Source organism: Corvus moneduloides, chromosome 5 (genome assembly GCF_009650955.1).
Source record: "Corvus moneduloides isolate bCorMon1 chromosome 5, bCorMon1.pri, whole genome shotgun sequence".
Lineage (NCBI taxonomy): Eukaryota > Metazoa > Chordata > Aves > Passeriformes > Corvidae > Corvus > Corvus moneduloides.
In genome coordinates, this window is record NC_045480.1 from 24,938,973 (window position 1) to 24,965,598 (window position 26,626).

Consider the following 26,626-nt stretch of genomic DNA (forward strand, 5'->3'; position numbering starts at 1 on the left):
ACAGAGTTTTAAAGAACTGCTTAGGACAGCCATCCTGCTGAGCATCCCCATTTATCAGAAGGGCAAAATGGTCTGGCTTAAGATAAGCCATCACAATAATACTCTTTCACCCATTTAGTAACAAAGCATGAAGAATAATCTTAAATATACTTAAAGTCTAATTAATTTAGTGTCTCTGAAAATCATGCTGAGAAATATCTTAAAAATTAGAAGCACAGAGCAAAAGGTGGCAATGTGCCTGACAGCACTCTGGGAGTACTGTATGACATCACTGGAATTTAGGACCTACAGTCACCAGCTGGTAACATGCACAGCTCTTCACATGCATCAGGTACAAGCAGAGGACACACCGATGATGTGAACAAAGAAAGATACTTCCATTACAAATTATCTTCAAATTTATAGTAAAGAATCATTAAATTACCCTATTCTATCTCCTTGCTTTTTAAAAGTAATGAATGCCAGTCAGTTATATGTGACTGGGAACTATCAGTTTTTATATGGCAGCGACAGCCTCACTAGCAAGAAACTCCATCATCATATGCAAATAGATATGATTAGGTTGTTTTTTTCCAGTCATGTTTGCCATTATTTCTTCTTAATTCTGTTCCTTCTAATTTAATGTTGCATTGAGTGCATGTTATTTCCTTGCCTAAAAAAAAGAAAATCACAATTAGTGTATCTGAATGGCAAGATGCCATTTCCTTGCCTGAGAATGATAAATACATTGTTGCTAGGAAACAGTTTCCAAAGACAAAATTTTTGAAGGACAGCAATTATATAGATTTTTAAAAAGTCCCAACTATAATCGCAAAGCAATGCAAAAACCTAGACAAAAGTTCCCTTGTGGGATTAGAAGAGGAAGGACAGAGAGACTCTGTAGGCAGAGAAAGCTAGTTAATAACCTGTTTTACTAGGCAATCCTTTTATTACACATCCTTATTTTACCCCTTTTCCTATACAATGTAAAACATACCTTCCTGAGACTATAATTCAAGTCGTATTCAAGCATGATTGTAGCTCCCACATTTCAGGCATAGAATCAGATCTTCAAAAGCATTGTCCACAAGAATAAAAACAGGTTAGCTCAGAACCGGGCATAGTATGACTCTTCCACAAAAGCATTGGCTATTGCATATTTGGCTATATTTTAATTGATGTATTAAAAAAAAATATATATATATATATTATATATATATGTAAAAGACTGGATAAGTCTATTTTGAAAATCCCAGTAATGTGCCATCATAGCAACCTCAGTAAAAGCTGGGTGAGGTGACAGCTGCACTAAAATTGTTCAGACACTACAAATGTTTTTGCATGGCCCAGCTGCCAAATATGTGAGATTTTTATCTCCTAAAGTGTCTTTTAGATGATGCTGATTTGAGAAGACCAGATGCTACTATGCCTGACCTTGCACCTCTCAAGAATATTCTGTGTAATCTTGCTTCTTGGGCATAACTTTAGAGAAGTCCCTGTTCTGTCCCTGGTCCCAGAGGCCCTCTTGTCCAGTCAGGGGTCTCCCCATACTGTGGGCTCCAGGCAAGGTGAAACCACCACATATTCCCCAGGGAAGCAGTCACATACTCAGCTCACAGCCTCTGCACTGAGCAGTAAAGAACAGATGCTTTTTCCCCCGCTGTGTTCTTTTCACAGCAATCCCTTGCACATGCCTTCCCTGCTAGGCTTTCCTTTGCTTGGAGACATCTTCTGTAATAACACCCATGCTGCATTTCGGAAGCATCTGTAGGAAAAACCCAAACCTGCTCCATCTGCTACCCTCGTTCTCTTTCAGGGACAGTATTTTTCAGCAGCTGTTTTCTGATTAGAGGTTCAGGCACAGCCGTGGGAGGCCAATAGACCCTCCAACACCTGCAGTGGCCATGGCCAGTAGAGGATGTATCCTTCATTGCACTGATGGGAACTTCCAGGACTCAAGGCAATTTTGTTGCCGAAAAAGAGAGTGCCTGTGAGTTCAGAAGATAAAATTACATGTATGCATAGAATTTGGCAGTAGCACCCTAATTGTTGATTGAGATTCTCAAGTAACATAAATAAATACTTAGCAGTCTGGCCAGTATTCAGCTTCCTCTCGTTGCTTCATTTGCCAATATCCAGATGAGATTTTCCAGTCTGTTCTGTAAAACTCCCTTTTTTGCTTTATTTTTTCCTTTTTTTCTTGAAAGTTGTTTCCAGAAGATAACTAATTCTCACAGGTAGTGAAATTCTATCAGAAGGCAAAAGGAATAAGGTAAAGGCTATGAAGTCAGAGCTCAAGGGATGCTTGGTTGAACAAGAAAAATGCTGCTGAGATATTCTAGCTGTGCAGGTGCATGAGACAAGCTATCTATGTAATGATCATTTCTTTTTCACAGAAGGGTAATTCTAACATTCCTTTGTTCCTAACAGTGGAAATGAGTTTGGGGTTTTTTTCAAAATGCAAAGCTTCCATTACTTTCTTGATGTAAACTTTCAAATCTAATCAAATTTCCATTATGATTAGGAGAATTTAATATTTCTATTGTATTATAAAATAAAAAAAAGTGCAAAATATATGTAGGCAGAGAAAACATGTATAGTGTTACAACTAATAAATACAATTTTGCAGATGCATAACTGAATTCAGGAATTCCTTTGCATGAACAGTTTCTCTCTTCAGCGTTTTCGATGCAAGGTAAACATCTATTCCTAAAGAAACAATAGTAACACGATCCTGCCCAGACAATGACGATGGAATTTTTCATTACAACAAATTAATATTGAAGTACTGGTCACCATTTAAGACTAATTTAAGTACAGAATCATAAAACCATAGAATCCATGAGGTTAGAAAATACCTCCAAGATCACTGAGTTCAACCTTTGAACATCACCACACCATGAATCTCATACTGTTGGCCTCAGCCCATTCATCCAGCCTGTCCAGATCCCTCTGCAGAGCCTTCCCTGCCGTGGAACAACACTCCTGCCCAGCTTGGTGTCATCTGCAAATTTATGCACTCAATCCCCTCATCCAAATGGTCTTTAAAGATAAAGTCTTCTTGCAAGATATCCTAGTTACATAGAGGCAGGAGTTCCCTAATACACAAATTGAGAAGCATATTTTTCTGATTTTAAAGTTTTGTATTTTACATTAGGTAACAATCACTTTTACTGGACTGCATTTATGCCTGTAATATGCTCAGGCATTAAAACAAAATGGGCAGGGCAACCAAAAGGAAATATGCTTAAATAGTTGTACTAGTTTGAAAACAAACCAGAGGGAGGCACCAAGTCACAATAACAATTTAACAGGGAAATAAAAAAAAGGCAGAAAACACTAGGTTAAACTGACAGAGTCAGGATACAACCTGACACCCTGTTAGTCAGGGTGGTGGTAGCAGTCCGATAAAATGGTGGCTGCAGTCCTCCTGAAGTGGTGGATGTGGTTCTGTTGAAGTGGTGATCCTGTAGAAAGGGTCTTCTCTTCTTCAGAAGGTCCAATAGTGGTTACATGCCTCCTGTCCTCTGGGATTCCAGTGAAAAAAGTGTCTGTGGTGTTCAGAATCTCAGATTATATCCAGGATGGGATGCTTGGTTCCTCCCTCTGGGTGGAGCATCTCGAAATGGGGTGATGAGTCATGAGGCCAGGCGTTGATGGGCTCATTAACAGAAGAGAGTCTGGAGGGAGAAGGCAAGGAAACACTGCCCCACCTGGTTTCAACAGCTCATGAGGATGGTAATAGAATACACTGCAACCCAGGACAATGTCTCAGAATATACTTGTGATTCCTAAGTTGTGTCTCTGGGCCTCTAAACTAATGGCTAAATAAAAAAACCCTTAAGTATCCAAGGTGACAAGTACAGTCCCAAAAGGCTGCCCTTCACTAGCTGTTTAGTTAGGGAGATGATTGAACTTCAAATCTAAAAACTTTGCTTTTAGGACCCTGCAGTTTTACAGCTCCAGAAACTGAGTATCAGGTATGTCAGGTATCCCACAGACCTCACTGAAACTCTCAGTCTACACAGTCCTTAGGGACTTCTCAGCCCTCTGTGGTTTCCAGTCTGTTGGGTATTCAGTGTTGGTATCCAAGTTTTTGCAGCAAAACTCAACAATGTACTTCACCAGCACTTGGCACCAAACAAAAGCCATACAGAACATTAGTGTCAAGCATGCCCTAGCAGCCACAAATTGTGTTCTGGATCAAAATATCTTTGAAAGGCAAGTTATTCTGGAAGTATTTAATGTATTCAAAATATTTTCTCTGTGTTTTTTTGTCAAAACATGAAAAGAGAATTTCTTGACACCTACTCTGGGATTGCCTTTTCTCTGGATATATTAAGTAATTATATTTGTTTCCTCATTCCTCTGTGTGTATAAATAAAAGTATGTATAAATAAAAGTACCTTAAATGTTTTATGTATAGGAAGAATGTTTTCAGTTTTGGTGCGATCAAGTGTCACTGGAGGAACAAAGTTCCATCTTTCTTGAAATTAAGTATAACAGATGTGTCCTTCTAAATTCAGAGGAAAGAAAACTCTGTTCTTTTACTCCAGCCAGCAACTGAACCCCACACAGCTGCTCACTCACTCCTTGCTGGTTAGATGGGAGAGAATCAGAAGGATAAAATTCATTGAGATAAGGGCAGTTTAACAGGGAAAGCAAAATCCTTGCACACAAGCAACAAAACCCAAGCAATTAATTCACCACTTTTCATCACTCCACTTTTCATGGGGCAGGCAGGTGTTCAGCTGTCCCCAGGAAAGCAGGGCTCTATCACATGTAATAGTGACTTGAGAAGACAAACGGCATCACTCTGAAAAGTCCTTCCCTTTCTTCTTCATCTGCCAGCTCTCCACGCTGAGCATGATGCCAAATGGGTTGGAATACCCCTTGTTTCAGCTGGGATCAGGTATCCCAGATGTGTCTGCTCCTAAAATTATTGCCTCCCCAGACTCATCACTGGTGAAGTGGGTGAGGAGCAGAGAAGGCCTTGGCTCTGTGTAAGCACTGCTCAGCAGTGAAAAAGCATCCCTCTGTTATCAACACTATTTCCAGCACAAATCCAAAGTATATCCTTCTACTAACGATGCTGAAGAAAATTAACTCTATCCCAGCCAAAACCAGCACAGCTTGTATTATTTTTTCAGTTAATTGAAATTCTCTTGAGTAGTAATATAATACACAGAAATTACTATCCTCTGATTATTTTCTACTCTGTAATTGGCAACATGGTCTTCTAATTCTCTAATGTTCCTCATTGATTCAATCAAACAGAAACAGTCCTGTAGTGAGGCTTTGTAAGGATGAAATTATTTAGGTTTGACAAGATTTGGGCAGAAAACAAAAAGACTTTCTAAAGCTGTTATGTAATTACACTACATAATGTCTGTTGAAATTCAACATGGAGAAATGCCAAGCATTGAATATGAGAGGGACCAATTTAAAACTTCTCATATATACAAAAAGTCCTGAGAAGGGAAATTATAATTATTGAAGCCTGGAAAATCAAGAACTTTCCTAAAAGGAAAGATTGAGATCAGCTGGACTAATTAATTTGAAGGGAGTGGGGAGTAGGTTTGTTACAAGACAGTAAAATCTGTTATGGTCAAGATATATATTAAATCAGAAATCATAAAAAGAATGTTAGTCCATGCCCTTCCCATAATATAAATACAGAAAAGCATTCACAGGCAGTAAGATTAATGTGTTTGAAATGGTTCAGGGGAATACATTTTTGTGCAAAGTGAAATTTATCTGCAAAACTCCCTGTGGAAGATATCTTTCTTCCATATTGTCTAGGATATTAACTCCTCACTTCCACTGACAAGTAAGAGTAATTGTTCCCAAGATATCTAGTATTATTGATTACAATTTCCTCTGAAGCATCAGTTATGGTATATTCTCAGAGACACAGTGTTAAGAGAGCTATGTGGTGTTCAGCTGCTCCAGCTGAACCATCCACTTCCATGCCTGGCTGAGGAGCCCAGAATGGGAGAACAGTAAATTCCTAGTTCTCATTGCTGGTGCAGGAGAAATAAGGGTTCTGAAGGTACTGAGCGTCTTCCAGCAACCTGCTCCAAAAAGAGTATTTTAAAAATCCCGTTGTGCAAAGCGTTGTATACTTGTTTCATGTCCATCAGGGTACTTTAGCTTACGCTTAACTTCAGTGTTTAAACTGGTTTGCTCTCTGCACAAGTTTTACCCCTTGCATCTAGAGATAACTACAGAGAAAGAGAAGAAAGAAAATGGGTATATTTGTATCCATTCACTTCAGAGACAGCAGACCTCAGCGCATGCCAATCCCTTGCAACATCTCATAGAAGAAAACCTTTTTTTTGCTTCCTTCACAAAGTGCATAAGAAAGTTAAAACTCAGCAAGCAAACCTTAATTTACAACATAGTAGGATGATTTTTTTTCCCCGCAATGCTTTTCACTTCCTGATGGAGCTTGGGAAAAATGATCATTCCTAACACTTAGGGCCTCTCTGGACTTTCTTCCATGCATCTTTCCCACTCCTTTTCCTAATAAAAAAGCTAAATTAATGTCTTTTCTCCTTGATGTACTATGGGATTTACAGAAACTTACTGACTGTTATAAAGCTATTTTCAGCTGTGTATCTCATAACACTTCCACAGAGATCATCTGATTGATTTTATAGATTTTTAAGATCTCCTGTGTCATACTCCAGAAATAAAGTGTTGAAAAATATTTCTTATAACAACAAAGTCCACTACAAGCCCAGACATTTTGAATACATGGTGAGTTTCATGCACATAGAATATCTTAGTAAAAGTCAGGAAGTTAGTTATAAAGGAGGTTTAAAATAACATCTGATTAGTCTCTTTTTGTAACAGTTTTCAAAATACTTGAGAGTCTCAGAAGTATCCTTCTCTGAAAGACAACACATGCATTTTTAGGTTTGGTTTGGGGTTTTTTAGGGATAAAGATTGAAAATTTGACATATAATGCAATGCTATCTTTGATCATAATTCTGGTTTAAGGATTACTGACTTCCATGAGTATTCAAATCACTAACAAAAAGAAAAAGAAAAAGATTATGTTAATAAAAGCAGCAGGAATTTTGGATATGGGGTGATTTTACAAGCCTAGTTAAGCATGGTAGGACAGTTATAGAGCCCAGTCAAGTATGGCTGATTGATTTTTATGTGCAAATTGTTATCAACTGTGAAAGCTGGCTGCAGGTTGTTAAAATCAAGAGCCCTGTGCATTCTATTTAGAGAACACTGGTTGCATAATAAATCTGTTTTCCTGCAAAAAGCAGGCAATTAGTATTAATGATTTAATCACAAAGAGCAATAGAACACTTAAAAGTTGCCAGAGATGCTGGGTTGAAAAACACTGTTAAAACAAAGATTATGACGTTACACAGGATGAGCTGGCTGCCCTCAGAGCCTGGAGAAAAAGAGTAAGACCTCAGAGACATGGTGCAGATAACAGCATGATGTGCAAAGTACACATAAAGGACTTTTGGACAAAGTGGGAACCCTCTAGATACAAAAATGAAGAAAGGAATACAGCCCACTAATACACAGTGGCCATGTGTTGGGCATACCACATTACAATTTTAGCCTTATATTTTGATAAAATACAGAATTAAGCAGGTGGAGTTAAAGACTCCACATTTAACTGGGAAAAGTTTGGAGAGCTTTCTGTGTGATAGGGGACAAAAAAAGCTTGATTTTTATCCTACCAAAAAAAGTAGCTCATAAAGATTATAGCTATTGTCTCTAAATGCAGCAAAATATACACATATGGAAGGAGCAAACATGAGACAACATATCCAAAACATTTTTATCTGAGTTATTAAAAATATACACTTTGAATATATTTACCTTTTCTTAGATCAGCTTGTCATGATGTTTCAGCTTTGTAGAAGACAACCATAAAGAAGTGGAATACAAGTTTATAATGAAAGTTAAGGAATGGTGGTTGGTCTAGCTTGAGAAACATTTCATGGCAAGAGGGAGTTTTGCAGAGAATGGGGGAAAATAGGCTTAGATATAGGCTACAGGCTTTACACGAAAGGTCTCGTTTCTACAGCAGTGCCAAGCAGGTAGCAGGGATTTTTAATCATGAGTGATGACAAATTGACAAGTAGGATGTGCTGTGATTCATTAGAGTATATTGAGTGTGAATCTACAGAAGAGTCAGTGATATGGCACCATATGAATTAGGATGTAGAGACCTCCCAATAAGGCTTGTCTAAATAACTAGCATCTGAATAATTAATTAGCTCCAAAAGGTGCCTCATGGATACACAATAGAAGATGAAAACCAGTAAAAGAATGATGAAATATATGAGAAAATGATGAAAAGTCTGATGTTGTAGTTCAGATTTTCTGCATCTCAGCCACAGGCCCGATGGGCCCATGGGTACTTTGGTGACCACTGTGTTGTAGTAATGCGTGCTGGATATGTATTACACTGCTCTGAATTGATACTACTGGGTGACAGAACAGATGCTGACCAAAGCTTAAAAAGCAGATTGAGCCCAATTTTTGGAAAATCTGGAAGCAGGAAAAATTCTGGAGAAAACATCTCCTGGCAATAAGTGAGCTTCTGTGCTCCAGGGCATTAAGAGTACTTGTATAGGACAGATGCTGTGAAGAGCATCTGGCTTCTGGGCTGCAGGCTTTGGGCTTCTGGAAGAGGAATTTTGTACAGGAGAAGTCAGTTCCTTGGGACAGAGGCATAATCCTCTGTTTTATTCTGTAGCCAAAGTCATCCACTCAAGTAAAAAAAAAATATTTTTGGTACCTTTTCCTGCTGACCTTCTGCAAATAATCCTACTACCAATGGTGAATGGAGACTCAGCCAAAGATAAGAGGGAGAGGAGGAATTCAACCTATGGATAAAAACATTATTAAAGTCAGCACAATACTGGTAAGAGCCATCTGAGAGTCATAATATGCTGTCACAGACTATACCATAACTTTCCCTGACTGACACAATCACTCTCACTGACAAATAATGTACAACATTCTCATTACCAGTGGACACTTCAGAAGATGTGACTGAAAAAGTCCTGGGGTAAAATCAAAGAAAACAGACCACAGTATCTACAAGACACTGTGAGAAATATTTAGAAATGAGAACAGTTAGAAAGCTTAATCATAGTGTGAATTCTCTAAAACAATCAGACAGATTTTGTATTCCAGTGACACAGCTTCTTGCTTAAATACCAGGGATCTGACTGAGATACATTTTAAGCCAGGTCATGCTTTCTTTTTTCTGCCAAATATAATTAAAAATGTATTGAAATGTGCAAGCTGCACTATTCATTAAGCATTTGCAGATGTAACACCATGAGGAGCACTGCTGCTGTTCTGCTTTTGGCACTTGACATTACCATGGCAAAAAACATGCTGAACTAATAGAATGTCTGCACATTGGAAACTAAAGCACGGCTGGGGTTGAGAAAAGCAATTCCCTAAACTAAAAATTATCTGTAATGCAAGTTCTTGGAATTCTCCTTTAACTAAACAAATTTGTGGTGAAAATCTAACAAATAAAGACCAAGACTGGCTAAAAATATAAGCAGGGATTTTTTTTGTCTTTCTATTGATTCTGCAAGTTTGGATTTCTGTTCTTGTTTAGAACTAACCCAGGATTATAAAATTTTAAGTCCTTCACAAATTTTTCTTTTTATTTATGAAATATGTTCAAACATCATCTCAAGTTATGAAGTTTGATTTTAAACCTCAATATCATCGATAGCAATATGAATTCAAGACCTGGAAGAATTCTTCCTCAAAGGTGCAGGTTGGATAGGGTTGCAGTTGATAGGGTAAGAGCAAGAAGGTACTTAAACACATACTTAATACCAGAAAAAAGTAGACTCATAGAATCTTTTAAGTTGCAAAAAGATCTTTAAGATCATTGAGTTCCAATTATTATTTTAACATTTCCAAGTCAACCACAAAAGAATGTCCCTAAGTGCCACATCTACACATCTTTTAAATACCTCCAGAGATGGTGACTCAACTGCTTTCCTAGGCAGCTGTTACAGTGATTTGCAACTTTTGTGATGAAGAAATTTTTCCTAATATCCAGTCTAAACCTTTTATGCTGCATCCTGGGGCCATTTCCTCTTGTCTCATTTCTTGTTTCTTGGGAGAAGAGACCAACCTACACCTGTGTCTAACCTCCTGTCAGGAAGTCGTACAGAGTGATAAGGCCCCCTGAGTCTTCTTTTCTCCAGTATAAACAACCCCAGTTCCCTCAGAGCTTCCAGCTCCTCTTTGTTGACCATACTGTGTGCATGGATCCCACCACCTTATTTTTGTGACTGAAATGAAATTGATCACATTCAGTAAAAGCTTGGTTCCCTGCTCTTCTGGCTCAGCAGAATTCCCTATTTTGCAGCTTATTTCTAGATCTCTGCTGTGGCTCTGGCCAGTGATACAGGGTTTTTTAAGCCAAATCTTAATTTGAATTATTCTTATTGGTAGGTTGTCAAGCCTCAGTTTGAATTCTTCTTTGAGAATCTTAGAAAATCCTTTTAATGGAGTTGCCATCAACATAGTCTATCTCCTGTAATATGAGTCATTATTGTCTCTTTTTTCTTCTTTTCATTCATGGAAAAGAATCTCTCATCATTAGTTTAATGACTAGAGAAGCACTCCCCATGTGTTCTTTTTCTCAGTAATAAGTAAGTCTTATGTAGTAAGACACAACATATCAGACACTTCCCTTGGCAGACAGTGATTCCTGTTTACTGAAAACTCCCTCACTACAGGTTATTTTTACAAAGTGTATAATAATTTTGATGTGTTATAACCCACGAGTAATTTTGAATAGTAGCTTATCTCAGTCCAATGTTGTTCCTGGCTGATGGCCTGGCAGCATTATCTAGATCTAGAAAGGTCAAAAACAAATTCAGTGCCAAAGTAATGATAAGCTGCAGGTGGGACTGCAAGCTTTCCAAATCACATAAAATGCCAGGAAAAATTTCCAAAAAGATTTTTTAACTTTTAAAAAATGATTGAAATAAAAATCATTAATATATATGTGATATGTAAGCAGCAGAAGAAAAACTGTAACTTTTGCTGTCTGTAAATTAATATATTCATCAGAATTTTTAAAAACATAATACTAGAATCAGTGAAATATTGCCAGATCTTGTTCTGTATTACAAGTTCTTTTCAGTGAATGTTGTGGCCCAATATTTTTTTCTGTACGTGTTATGTGAATATTTGGAAATATTTTTTACAATCAGAACAGTGAAAAATACATATTCTTATGATGTATAGACTTCTCACCCCTTAAAGTCCACAATAAATCCAGAACTTTGTGGTTACATATGAAGAAAAAAACACCTGTGAAAAATTCATAGATGGAGAAAAGTCAAAAGCTTAAAGAAGAGACATACTAGTGGGAGCAAGAGACTACAGCTAGGCAGTGAAGTACCCAGGCCCAGTGTGGCTTGTAAAATGGCAGTGGAAAATAAAAAAGACAGCCCAGCAAAGCCCAGGTCTATGCAGGATGTTCAGAAGGAGCCGAGTGCTGGAGCCTTGCTCCCAGCCAAGTGCGGAGAGTCGGGGGGAGCTCTGCTCTCATGCAGCACTGCCAATGCCCTTGACATTTCAATCAGGTCTATCTTTTGCACCTGTGCATGATGAGAGGTTCATGGAGATGTGTCCATGTCAGATCATAGAAAAAACAGAACAGAGGTATTGAAGGACAGATATGTGCCAGCTCGAAGTGCAAAGACATTAAGAAAGAAAAGCTGAATTACCCCATATTTTTTTTCCTGTTTCCAAGACATTTTACATTAGTCTTGCTCATGTCTTCTTTTTCAAATGGGTGAAAATACTTAGTTTAATTTGGAGCCTACAGCTCTGATATATCAGGTAGTCAGGAGCTGAGACTGTCACTGGAAAGCCCACAGCTATGGCCAGAACTGTAGCAGCCTGAATTGCCACTTGTTTCTCTCCTTTCTCTTTCGAAATAATCCATGCATATCATTACCCTTTGAATGAAACTTCTTTTTTCCCAAAAGGTTTAATTGTCATCTTGAAAGATCTACAGTTTCATTCAAACTTGGGAGTGCTTCTGGAATGGTTATTTTTGTTGATGGTGGTGTTGATATGAAGAGCAGCATGCCTCAAGGTGTTTCTCCAGCAGATGGTGAAAAAGATTTTATGATATGGTTGATTGTAACAGTAGGAGTAGTTCTTATGTTCCTGGGCAAGCTGATGTTAAAAAACCCAAACATTTTCATGATTGCAAGGATGTTTAAGCAGTTCTCAGGATAAATATGGCAATATTTACTGTTATACCTGCAAGTTATAGTTTTCATATAGCAATAGCTAGTTTTCTCCGTCTTGCTTCTTTGATGGTATTGAAGTAAGACGAACAGCAAAGATTGCAATCAGACTTTTTATTACTGTTTACAAGCATTAAGTGATGAAAACTAAATGAATAATTATTTTTTGCATTTTAGTATCAACAGATAACAAGTATCAGTACCAACGGCTTGGAAATGTCGTCATTTCTGAGGATGCTGTGAAAAACGGGGGATAGCACACATACAGAGACATTTGTTAATACCTTGAGACTGCTGTATCTATATGGCTCATGAGGCTGCTGTGTGGTTACTCAATACCTGTGCATCTCAGATAAATGTACACAGTCATAGCTACTTCCCATGGCATTCAGAATAAATTTATTTAAGAATGAAACAGTGCACAGATTATCAATGGAGGTGGATTTTCTATGCGTATGTTCAGTACCTGCAAATTTTTGCCGTAGTTTAAATAGAGCATATCAACCCCTTGTCATTCATCTTTCATCTTTGTTCTTCAGGCTCCATTATATTTCCTTTAAGTTGGATCTGGAAACTAGCGAAAACTTAGAAAAATACTAAATATATTTCTAATTTGATACTTATTACAATCTAATTTGAAAAAAAAATTTACTCCCATTAACCTCAGGGCTGCTCTGAAATGCCTTTCAGCTGTTGGAAGGGTTAAATGCAGAGTAAACACACATAATTATTGAGGTTGATAGTAAAGACTTCATTTTGAGAAGTCTGTTTGGAAGATATGTTTCTTTCTAGCTATTATATTTTACAAATAAAATGAATAATAATGCAAATATTTATTAATTCATATTTTGCATTAATCACTTCTGCCAATGTATGGGCTTTAGGAGTCTATATTGAAAATTGTACTCATTAATGCTATTGAAAAGCTTTTGTATTCTGATAATCATTGAAGTCATCTGATATCTATTATTTTTTGAAGTTTTTCTAACGCTGTCTTTCCTTTCCCTGTTGCAAAGAAGGTTGGTTTCCTAACAACAGAAAAAGACTTTGTTCTCAAAAATATGTCTCAAAATATACTGCATGGTACTTTTCTTTGTGTATGCAATTTAAGCACATTTTCCCACAATTAATTGTATTCTTTAGTTTATTAACTGTTAGAACCAAGTCTTGAAGTGCAGTAAATTGTACAATACTTAGAATTGACTATATTTGCTGCTGGTTTACTTGAAAAATAGAATTTTCTGATTGAGATATGTGCAAAATCATTCTGACTTAACCCCCGCAATCTTGGTGTCTACTCCATTTTCCATGGAAAATTTAATCAAGTTTAATTAAATCCGGAACTGGAAATTAGTGAGCTAGACACTTAAAAAGCGATGTTATGAAAATACTGTCACTATTTTCAAAGCAAACTTTTGTTTGTGAGTGTGTCCTTTTATCCCACTCTCTAGGATCCACATGATCCCTGACAGCTGCTCTGGGGCACACCTGCTTTAGCAAGTCCCCATGGTTTGCCAGACCCTCTCTGCTAATTCACCTCTCCCCATGCCGCTCCAGTTCCGGAACTTTCCACAGAATGTTCTGATTTGGAAGGGACCCACAAGGATCATCGAGTCCAACTCTTAAGTGAATGGCCTGTATGGATATCAAACCCACAGCTTTGGTGTTATTCCTTCTTCTTCTGGAATACACCAACAAAAGCATTCAGGCTTTATGTCTGCAGGTGCTGAGATGCTGCTGGCTTATTTTGCGTGAAGCGCATTTGTCGTGGATGGTGTGAGCAAGTATCACCAGGCTCTGCAGCCCATGTACACTGTGACCATTTGCTTCTACACTCTCCTTTGCCATGGCAAGGAGTCCTATGATCCTCAGAAGGGCAATTTGCCACCTCTAACTGCCTGGCCTCCCCATTACATATCAGCAGAAGTAAAGGTAGGATTTAGGGCAAGAAATAACTTAAGAGCTTTTACTTTCCATAATTTATTTTTCTACAATCTTGTCATAAGTACCTAAACACTACTAACAATTCTATCCCTTTTTTGTTTATTGGTTTTGTGGGTTTTGTTTGTTTGTTTGTGGGTTTTTTGTTTTTTGGTTTGTTTTTTGTTTGGCTTTTTTGGTTGTTTGTTTGGTTTGGTTTGGTTGGGGTTTTTCTTTTGTTTTGGTGGGCTTTTTTGTTGTTTTTTTTTTTTTGTGTGTGTGTTCTGAGGCATAAAGAATTAAATAGGATAATTCCTATTCAAATGTCAAAGTACTGAGGCAAACAGATAGTAATAGGCTTCCACTCAGACATTATGATTACTTAAATACATTGCTATGAAAAGGCAAACAATCAGCAGAGTTCTTTAAAAAGTTCAGTGCAAATTAGTTTCTGGCAAGGACTGTGTGCTGTTCAAGGCTTCGTTAAAGCCTTTCATTTACGAATTATGTCAGGAAAATCAAAGGATGCTATGTATGCTATAAAATGAGACAAAAACCTCAGAAGCCCTCCCAGGGCATTGGGCAGATCATTTAAAGGTGGTTCTGAGGACCATCATCTATCACTGCCTCGGGCTCACAGGTAGCAGCAGGACTTGGGAAGTAAAGGCATAAATCGGAAACGAACATTTCTGTGTGTGCCCCTCCAGAGTTTAATTCTAATCTGCAACAGCATTTAAAATGTGAAATACCAACATTTATTCTCCCCATCTTTCAAAGGAAAAGTGTATTTGAGGACATGCAGCATCATGCTAATTCCTGTCTGTTGCCTCTGACGACAGGTGGCACTGGAAATTTTCACATGCAAATCTGTTGAGCTTAACCTTCAAGTGCAGTCAATGCGGGATGAGTAGATGAATAGGCAATGCAAAGAAACATTAGAAAGAAAATGGAAGAAAACAATTCCTGTTAATCAATATGCCCATGTTGAAAGCATTCCCTCTGTACTTTGTAAACTGCATTCCTCCTGCAAGCAATGAAACGAAAGGTAACAGTGTCAGGGTGAGTTCTGACCGTGCTGCCTGCCCCAGTGCTGGAGTGGTACTGACCTCTGCCAGCCCTCTGTTCAGAAAGTCAGCATCAGTAGGCTTCATCTGGTTCACACTAAACACTTCCTCAGGACCTCTGGTTGGCTCAGACAGCATGAACGAAACCCAGTCACAACACCTTGGAAAAAAAATTTACACAGTAGGCTGTGGCAAGTGTTCCATTTTATTTGAAACCATTGGTTCCTGGAGCCATTATTTTAGACTACTCAATGATATTCTGCCTCTGGGGCTTTTAAAGAGGATTGCAAGCCAGCAGGCATCATAGATAGGCTTCCACTCCTGGACCAGGCTAGCAGAGAATAAACCTGAAAACGGAATACCTGCTTCCATATGGGCAAACAGCAAAGGGAAGGTGCAGGAGAAGGACGGTGGAGGTTTCACTGGTAACATTCCTTCACTCAGTGACACTCTTACAACATAGCTGGATTTTTTTTTTTTTTATTAAAACACCTAAATCGCCTTAAATAAAATGTGAAAAAACTCAGATTGTGTTTTGCCTGATGGAAAAAATCCTTTGTAGGCCTTGCAGCTGATAGCGAGTGCAGAACTTGAAATCCCTGGAGACTGGGGCTGTAAGGAGAAGAAGGGGAAGTTTGCTGAGTGGTGCAGAGCCTACAGCAGCCATCCACCAAGATGTAGCAGCTGTGCCAATTGCCATCATGCTTTTCAGCATGCATTTCCAGCAAGAAACAGGAGCCCATATTCCTTGAGACTTCAAATAGCAAAGAGGAGTGGGAAATCCTGCAGCTGTGCAGTTTTCACCTCAAGGCCAGTCTCACACCCTGGAACCTCTTGTGTCATAGGAATAGAAGAGGAGAAGGAGAGAAAGTAATCGGAATCCTCCTTGGACCTTGGCTGAAGTCTCTTTCTCTGGATCCAAGGTGCTTCCCAAGTCATCTGTGCCTCATTTCCTTAGCAAAGAGAGTGTGTACAATTGTTTTCTGGACAATTAATTTTTTCTTAAAGGATCTCCATCATTAGGCTCACAGCAAAGAGAACAATTTGAGGAGGAGCCCGTATTTGTGACCCTCATTAAGAATCTCCCCTTGAGAAAAACTTTTGTGTGGCTATATCTAGCTAATGGATATAAACCAACAAGTACATATAGAAAATCACACCCACTACAGCAGAACAGGGAAGAAAATAAATACCACATGGCAAGCATCACACATATTTAACAAACTAGCCAAATATGCTCAGCACTACAGTGCTAAGAACAGTACAGGAAATTATATAAGGAAAATCAGAAGAGGGATAAACATATAAACTCAGTATTTCTCAGCAGAGTTTGATGGAAAAAGTTGTTTTAAAGCTTTCTTGTGGCATTTTAATGCAATTTACATTGACACCTGACAAATGATTGCTGAAAATGTCATTCAACATATGTTGCAAATTTTCATAACAGATTTTGCAATGCCTGTGATATTAAATTTGCATCACCAGTCTTATTTTTTTAAAACAAATAACAACAATTGGAAAGCACTAAAATGATTACCAGGAAGAAATATTAAAAAAATTCCAATTCATTTTATATTTTCTAAAACCTCTGCTATTTCCTGAAGTCCCCATTCATCTCAGAATTTTGAGCTTGTTATGTTGTCAAAGCTTTCACTCTTGATTAACATATGTCTTCCTGAATATTAATTTGTGTTTCGGAAAGCACACTTTTAAAAAATGGTTTTGTAAAGTGGTATGAAATTTTCCTCTAAGATGCTTTGATACTGAAGATTCTTATATATATCTGAAATGGACGTTTTCTTTTGCACTTAATATTTTCAGTCACTATTTGGGTGCAACAGAAGAGATCCAGCTATTATGAGAGGTTAGCTTTGCAAATATACTTTATTATTATTATTGCTCTGTCTTACCTATTACTCAAATGGGCTCATCAGTAAAACCTCTTTCTGAAATCACAGGCACTACAAAGGACTTGGGAATTTCCTATCATTCCTTTCAGCAGCTTGATTATATGGAGCAGGTCTTGGCTCCCTACTGCCTTTGCACATTTTCTAAACAAGATTTTCATGTCAACAACATATAATATACTTCTGTGAAAAGAAGTTGTGGAGCAAGCAGCTTTTGCTGACCCAGTCCATCTGTTCCCTTTTGTTCCGTGTGGCTGGAGCTCTGTTTCTTTTTCATCCTGGACTTTGACCAGGATTTTATCATCAAACCATGCTTTAAAACTGTTCCTATGATGAATATTTGCTTAATTGATTCAGATTTTTGTTTGTCATCACAATGAATTGATTAAGAATTGTGGCTTACTGCATCATACTAGTAAGGGGAATTGTTAGGTTTTAGTTTAAAACTTGTAAACTACATGATCCTTCACTGCCCTGATGACTTTGACTTTGCATTTTATGGCATAAAATGCAGAAATTACTGCTTTTGCATGAAATGACATCCTGCTTTTCTTCTAAGCCCTGATATTCTTGACAGAAAATGTATCGAGGTTTTTTTTCACTAGCTTTGAATGCTCAGCACCTGCCTGCTGGCTCGGTTAGCAGAGTTGCAGGCTAAGCCTGGGGAATCTCAATATCATGTACATTTTGTCAGAACATTGTCTTTTTCTCAACCTGCAAAATATGAGGTTAACAAAAATTAAATCTTCCTGAAGGAGAATTAGAAAGACTGAAATGTCTGATCATTGGACATAGTTTTTTATCATGTTTCTCAGGTTTTTCTCATCCATGCAGTGACAGCAGTGTTGAATATTAATTTTACAGGTAGACTAGTTTTTGCAGACAAATACTGAGCAGCAGATCCTGGTTTTTTGAATTACTGAAAACTTCATGAGAGAAGTTGAATCCTCGTCCTACTGGACTGAAGGAAAAAAAAGCCTCAAATCTCCTCAGAAGCATATGCATAGTGGATTTGTGTCTGATCTGTAATGAAGTCAATATTCAAACATACTGTTAATGTACTATTAATATTATACTGGGAGAGGATAGTTTTGTGGCTGTGGAGAGAATTGCTTAATCTTCCTTTATGCTTGTGAATAACTACGAGCCAGTTAACCAGCCTGATGATTTGTGTATGATAGCACATTGTTTTTAGATTTAAGGCATAATTATTTATGGCTTGTTTCTCCCATTGCACAAGAGAAAACACACATAACAGCAAGAATTTGTGAAATAAAATAGAAATAAAATTAACTTCCCTGATCATCAAAGGACCTGTCCTAATTTATTTTTGCTACTGCTGTGTGCCTGCCACAGATGTGGGGATGTGTCCTGAATCGCATTGTATGAGTTCCACCAAGGCAAGGAATCCTGCCTCTGGGAAATCTACAAGATGTTTCTTTACTTTCAAATGTAGAAACAACTCAGCTGACATCATCTTTTCCATTAAAATACAAACTGAGGAGATATTTCAAAGATAATCTCCTTAATACCCCAAAACTTCATTGAAATTTAAAGGTACAGCTAATTGTTCTTTGTGTGAAAAGACACTAACTGGGGAAACAGATTTCATTTTGCTTCAGCACAATTGTCAAGTAGTTTTCCCATGGTCTTTTATGCTATTTAGATTGTTCTTCTGGTTACAACACTTTATTATATGTCATTAAATTAATGAAAGATTGATTTATCTCATGATGCTGAGTGAAGTAGCAGATGAAATTCCACATTGATAATCACAAAATAAGTTTTCTCAGAGAAAAAGAAAATAAGCTATACATACCTAATGATGAGTTTTAAGTTAACCATTACAACTTTGAAAGAAGATCTTTAAGCCATCTTGAACAGGATTCAAAAACATTATCTCCATCCTTAGAAGGTGTAGAAAGACATTAGAATGTCTTAATAAAAAGATTGAGAGAAAATGATGAGTGGCTATACCACTGAATACCTCTTTGGTATAGTCACATCTTTATACCAAGCTTTTCTGAACTCAGGTAAAAAAAAAACATAGCAGAAGTGAAATAGGCGGAAAGACATGCAGGATGGTCAGAGTTATAGAACAGTGTCTCCTCAGGAACCCTGAAATGGATCAAGCTCCTCAGTCAAGAAAAAAGATTGACTCAGAAATGACAGAAATGTCTCAAACCAGGAATGAAATAGAGATCATAGGAAGCAGTTAATCAGCATTTTGAGCAGCATAACTCTAGAGGCAGTAATGTCAATATTCACACAGAGAGTTTAAAAACAAACGGCACTCTTTTCCATAATGGGTCTAATTACTGACCCATTGCCAGAGAATATAGTTGCTAAAACTTTATGTGGCTTCAAAAGGCGATTAGGCATACTTTTGAAATAATTTTTTTAAAAAAAGAATCCATCAAAGGCAATATAAACCCAGATATACAATCTCTAAGTTAAATCCTTAAGTTCCATACTACTGAGACCTAGAGGTAGTAGAAATGTGCCTGTACACTTGGTCTGTTCCCATACCTTTGCCTAGCATTTGTGTTTAGACATCACACAGGTCCACATTGTAAAGTTCAGTGCAAGGAGAGCATTTCTCACATTAATAGTAATATTTATTGTAGTAATAGTAATATATTAATAGTAATATTAATTTATCCAATAATAGTAATAGGAGAGCAAGCAAAAAAGCATCAACAGAGAAACAAAGTGGTCTTCAAAGAGGTTTTTTTATATTGTGTTCCTAGACTGCAGTGTGTTGTAAAGATGGGTGAGAATGGAGAAACTGATTGGAAATTTCTTGGGCCAACTCGTTCACTTGGATGGGTAAGTCTGCTAGGAGGGGAGGATCAGTGACCATTTGTTCTGTCTGAAAAGCTGCTCCACATGGTGGGTCAGTCACTAATTACAGCATCATGGTTCTGTACCTCAGTGATGAGCATGGCCACTGGGGTTTTATGTATGACAATTAGCACGGTCTAATGAATATAATGAAAGGCCTTAGGGTTTGACCTTCAACCCTGGGGCATAATATTGGCCACTGGGCTACCTGCTTTGTGCAAAGTGAAGCTACCTAGGCTTAATTGTTTCATACAAACAAAACATCTTCTCTCAAGTATTTCTGAAAACTGTGGAGATTTCACATTAATCAAAAAGACAGTGTCTTGGGACTCTGTTTCCAAACTGAGAGAGTACCTGATGTAAGCCTGGAAGCAACAAACACTGTGCAGGACTAATGCTAAGTGTGTATTAAGTCATGCCTGGCATAAATACTGAGAGCCTCAGGAGTGACTGACAGCTCCCAGATCTGGTTGTACTTGCTGGCTGCAAACTTGTTCCATGCCATGCATGGAAGGCCATTGCCTTTATGGAAGATGTTCAGCTCCTTCACCCCTGTTCTCATTGCAGGGAGAAGTTCATTGTGTCGGAATGGAATGACCCTTGATCTAACAGGTCCTGGAATCACCCTGAAGTGCAGGATGTGCTGCTAAAGTACTGCTTTCCCAGTTAGGGTTAACGAGACAAGTTAAAGCGTTTTCAGACATTGCAGGAACAAAACAAGGAAGGGTAAATTTCATTTTTCTAGACCTTCTGTCAAAACTTTTGGTAAAGCCAGGAGAGTTCCCTTTGGACAGTTCAGATGTTTTTATGCAATGTGTATCTAAGTAGATAATAGTCCTTGGCTGGTAAGCATTTGCTATTATTATTCTGTGAAATAAAATCTGCAATTTTCTTCACAAGATTTAACTTGGGGCATAGCTCTGTGTTTTCACTCTACTTGTAGTTTACAGGTCTCATTTGTAAACATAACCATTAAAAGAAAAATCTTGCCTAATTAATAATTTATTGTTATTTCTTCTGTTTCAAATCTAACTGCATCCAATTTTCTACTTCCTACAGGGTGCTCTGACCCTTAATTAGTCTGGTAAAAGGATTTGTTGGTATCAGACCTATTTTCAGGTATGCCAACCACATTATGTATTATGAATTCTTTTTAATATATGCTTGTTTATATTGCAGAATTATCAGAATCCCAGGAAAAGCCGAATGTAACAAAAACTCATTTTTACTTTCTTTTATAAAATATTTTTAGTTTGATAATCAATTGATGTTTAAAAAATAAAAGGTGCTCTTGTATACATATTCCCTACAGCTGTGACTTGGACTTACGGGTTCAGGACTCACTAGTTAAGATACACAATACAATCCATAGGAGGTGAGGATCCTGTCAATTAGGAGATCCATGGTAGGTGTAATTTTACACATTTCTTGAGCTTCTCAGGGAGGTTTTCATAATTATTTAAAGAGCTTTTAAGCAATTAGCACTTTTGAATGTCATTTTCTTGTATCCTTAATTAACAATATCCTTAATTAACAGAGAGATTTAGAAAAAAAATTTGATGGAATGATACATTAAAAATTTTGAAAATATTAGATTTTGTAGTTGCCTTGAATTTTTATATCTTATGTTTTAAACTGATCTCATTATTGTGAAAGAACTAAAATATTTAATAGAATGTGACAAAAATGTAATTTTCCCTGTTTAAATAATGTGCTGATGTCCATTTTTTGAAAACAGAAGATGGTCCTCCTCTGTCTCTATCTGAAAGATTCTAAATTAGTATTTCCTTTGGTATTGAGAGTTCGTAGTGCTTTGATCTATGAGGATGTTGCAAAAGACCCAAGCTGAGACAAGTTATTAAATTTTGACAGCTTTACATAATGTGATTCCATGAAGAAATTAATTTTGTATAATATTTATTTGCTACACATCAATCTGGCTTTATATTCCTAAAGTGAATCTTACAACAATGAACTGGGAGATTCATTTTTTTCAGTGTAAATGGAAATAGTTCTGCATTTTGCAAATGTTAATGTTGATGAAGCTGCACATCATGGAGAAAATGTAATATGTATATATGGAAAAAATTGATACTAGGGGTTTTTTCCATTTGTCAAAAACAGAAAAACATGTGACTTTTTGTTCCTGGAGATCAGCAATAAAGAATGAACAGTATCTTACATTTATAATAAATAAACTAAATGTTAGATTTACATTTTTCAGATTACTTTCAGTAGTAACCTGAAAGCTGAAAAGGTGTGAAAGGGTAAGGTATCCTCAGGAGCAAAACCAGATGTTCTTGAGTCCTCTTTTCTAGCATGCCATGGATGCTATGGTAAGGGATACTTCAGAGCATTAACCCTCCTATATCTTCTTATTCCTGTTACCTCCATTTCCCTCAGTGCTTCATCTTCTATGCTGGCAAACAAACTATTTAAAGAAAAATGGAAGATTCTTAATTAAAAAAGAAGCTGAAGATGAAAGTGCTCTTTTTATCTCGTATGAATGCTCTATGAACATCATTTATTTTTTTGTTTCTAAATCAACACTGCATAATAATTTAATGCATTTATTGATCCTTTAGATTCTCAGTAGTACTCAGACCTTCTACATAATTTAGTCTAAAATGTAGAAGGCTAAGAACCAGTGGAAGTAAGCTATGGAAAATGGTGTAATGGCTCTTATTCTATGAGCCGTTCTATGAGCATCTCAAAGGATGGAAACACCTGCCCTTGTTATGAAACACTCCCTCTTTTTCAGCTGTATGGGTTTTTTGCTTTTTGTTTTTTGTGGGATTTTTTGAGAGTGACAAAGCTGGCAAGAACTGGAAGCTGCAATCTTGAAAAGAAATTGAATCCTACTGCCAAGAAATTGAATAATCATGCCAGAAAGGGTACCTATCGGATACTATTTACTATTGGTAACAACCTATATTTGCTCTGTTTTCCTGTTCAATTAGAACATGTTTTTCTCTTGACATCTTTAACTGGGATGTTGTGTTTTAAAAAGAGGAGAAAGGGAGGGAAAGAGAAAAATCATCCATATGGAGAAGAAAAATGAGCAAATACAAAAAATCAAAGCATGTAGAAACAGCCTGAGGTTTTTTTAATGTAGGTTTCAGGAAGGTGCTACTGTTAAAATAATTCATCTGCTATGTGTAAAGTGCATTGCAGCCATCAAAAAATCTTTTTCTTGCACATGGTAGGAGACATGCACCAGTAAGGTAGACTGGGGATGGGTCTAGCACACAAGTTCTCAGTTCTGCAGCTGGGAACCATCCCGTCTTTCTTTGGAGTGAGGCAAAAAGGAAAACATAGTAAAAAGTGCCACAGTGATGCACTCAAGACAAGGCAAAACCAGACAATAATTTACCCTTGTGGTAGAGCTTAGAGAGACACTGCAAATCCATTTCTTAATAATAAATTCAATAGTGGGGTGCTTTGGATGCATAATCCTAAATGTTTGTTTAGTAGCTGACCATGTTCATTACTTTTTAGTGATGTCAACAAACCTTCACAAAAAGTAACAAATCTATAAACCTGGTACTCTTGGAAAAGAGTACCTGCCTCATACATGCACTAAAATAAGCATTAGCAAAGCTGAAGTAGGCAGATTCTTTCTTTCCATGTAAGAAAATAGTCTTAGAAGAAAGCGGGACTAGTACATGGATTGAATGAGTTTTCTTTTTATCCCTTGAAATAATATACTTGGTCTCTGAATAGTCATTCTGCGGAAGCCTGCATTCTATAAATTACTGTATCTCTAAATTTTTCTTAGATAATAATCCATATTAGTATACCAAGGTTTCTAGATAAAAATAATGTAAGAATCAAAGCAAGATCAAGAAAAAAGGCAGAATACGCATTGCTAATAATTTCTTTAGCTATTCACAAGGCTATGGATTTTGTTTCTGCCATTTCAATTATTCTATCTACATTTCATTTTCCTTCCCAGTAAGAGGATTATAGCTCCTTTCTAAAATTAATTTGGTGTCTATGGATAGTTGCATTTTGCTAGGTCCAGTCAGTGAGGCTAATTTGATATACCGAGTCACATTATTGAGGTCAGGAAGGAATCCTTAGATGACTTCATTTCATCTCCTGCATCCTTTGGGTTATATATTTTTTCCACAGGTGTTAAACTTACTGGTTGTGCATGAATTAATTGTTCCATTGAATAAGACATAAAATAGTGAATCCATTTTTTTCAGTATATTGTACACTGCTTATTCACATTTGCAGTCACAAATAAGGAAATAACTGTCAATTTGTAACCATAGATTTTTGTTTAAGAAGAACTTTAGGATCTTGTATTCCCTGGTTTTTAGTTTGATCTTTTTTTACTTTAAACTATTTCTCAGGAACTGGTGTGTGTGTACGTGTGTGTTATAATTACCCTTCATCTTTGTACATGTTTTTAAAATACAGCATTAGAACTTGCATATTTTCCATTCCATACCTAGAAATTGCCTTCCTCAACTTATTTACTGCTGTCTATTTGTACAGTGAAAAACATCTTATGCTGTTTCCGTCCATTCCTCATCTTGGAAGTTGATGTTCTCTTCTTTGGTCCATGAGATTTGCAAATCTGTCTTAGACTCATTCCTTCCCTTCACAGTCTCCTCCAGTATGGCAGTCATGTCTTCCCAGACACAAAAGTTTGAAACTGGCTACATTAAACATACATTTTGCTCAACAAATTATTAAAGGTTCCAATTTATCTGCACAGCTGTTCTGAATTTATGGTGAATTATTATACTCCCAGTGTGGTCTATTCATCTTATAACTAAAAATAAGTGTTATTTCATATTTCCTCTGAATAAAGACTAGAAATTGTCAAAGGTTGCTGAGCCTGTGGGGAACCTTGCTCATATGCCCTGGCGATTCCATCTGAGAACAGCATTTGAAAATCTGAAATACAGCCCTATTTTTAATATCAGAACACAGGGTGCTTGTATGTCAGATGCCTGGTGCCATTACCTCTAATAATCAAACCTGTAATTTTCTCAGATAATTAAACTGAATCATTTGACAAGATACATTTTCTAGGAAAGCATGTCAATTGCTTGCATTATATTTTTACTCTTTGTCTTATATTAATTGCAGTCCTTTATATTCATTATTTTTTGAATCCCTTATGAGCTCGCTCATTATTTTCCCCAGGGCTGATGTCTAGCTAACCATCCCATAGTCATGTGGGTCAGCCAGCACACTCTGGCTCAATGGTTTCAATGGCATATTTTATTCATTTGTATTTTCTCTGGCACGCAGAGACCTAATTAAAATCGGTACCAGGGGGTCAGAGATGTCCTCTATCTATAATTACAGTAAATGGGGTGGTAATTTTAAAATGTTTTCTCCTAGAAAAATCTCCTGAATTAGAGCAGAAAAGCTTTGAGATTATAAATTTAAATATAATCCAAAAAATTATTATGCAATGTTATGAAGAATGAAATAATCAAGTAATGAACTAAGGGGAGCTATAAACCCCATTTTTAAAAAGGGAAATAAGGAAGATCTGCATAACTACAGGCTGGTCTCACCTTTGTGCACAGCAAGATCATAGAGCAAATCCTCCTGGAAACTATGCTAAGGCACATGGAAAACAAGGAGGTGATTGGTGACAGCCAACATGGCTTCAACAAAGGACAAATCATGACTGACAAATTTGGTGGCATTCTAAAATGGAGTTGCAATGCTGGTGGATCAGGGAAAAACAAATGATGTCATTTACCTGGACTTGTGTCTCTTTGTTGGTGACATCCACGAAATTGAAAGCTGCATCACAATTTATGTGTACTTGAAGCGTCTTCCTTTCCTCTCTCCAGTTGTGAAATGCAGAGGCATAACCTGGTTAAATTTAGGCAGACTGGTCAGATGGTCACAGAAATGCAGTCTAAGGTGTCCTGTGGCATTTCTAAATCTAGTGCAATACACTTCTCAGTGCACCACTCTCAAGGAGCTTCTGGAGCTGATAAAGTGAAGCTGGGTGAAGATAATAACTAATTTATAAGCTTAGCAGAAATACTTTCATCTCAAGGGTTATGTCAGAAATCTCAGAGAGTGTGAGTGAAAGAGGAAAAAACAAAAGTAAAAAATGTGAATCGCAAACTTAGATCTAGGAACACAACTGGTCTCTTTAAACATTGTGGTTTTGCTCAGGTTTGATGCTGGCATACTGAGCTGGTATAGAAAATGAAGGATTATTTGGAAACCAAACAATGAGGTATCAGCCAAACCTTATCTTCACAGCAGGGTAATTTGTGTAATGGCTTATAATAAGATTTTATGGTCCTGACATTGCTTTTCTTCTAAATAACAAGCTGAGTAATCCTTAAAAAGTTGTAGACAATGAGGAGATTTGACCTAATTCCTGTGTTCCTATTGTAACAGTTACATAGGCTTTAAGTATTTCTAATATCATGCATTCATCCAGTAAGAGATTGACAAGAAGGCACTACTGATTTATTTAATCCTAATTTTAGCAAAATCATACACAAATCTGTCTATCCCTTCTTTAATGAATTCCCCACCACCAACACCCCTAATACATGTGTGTCTCCATCAGAACCTCTTATCTGCTGTTGCTCGGGGGCTGCCTTTCATGTGGAGCTGGAGG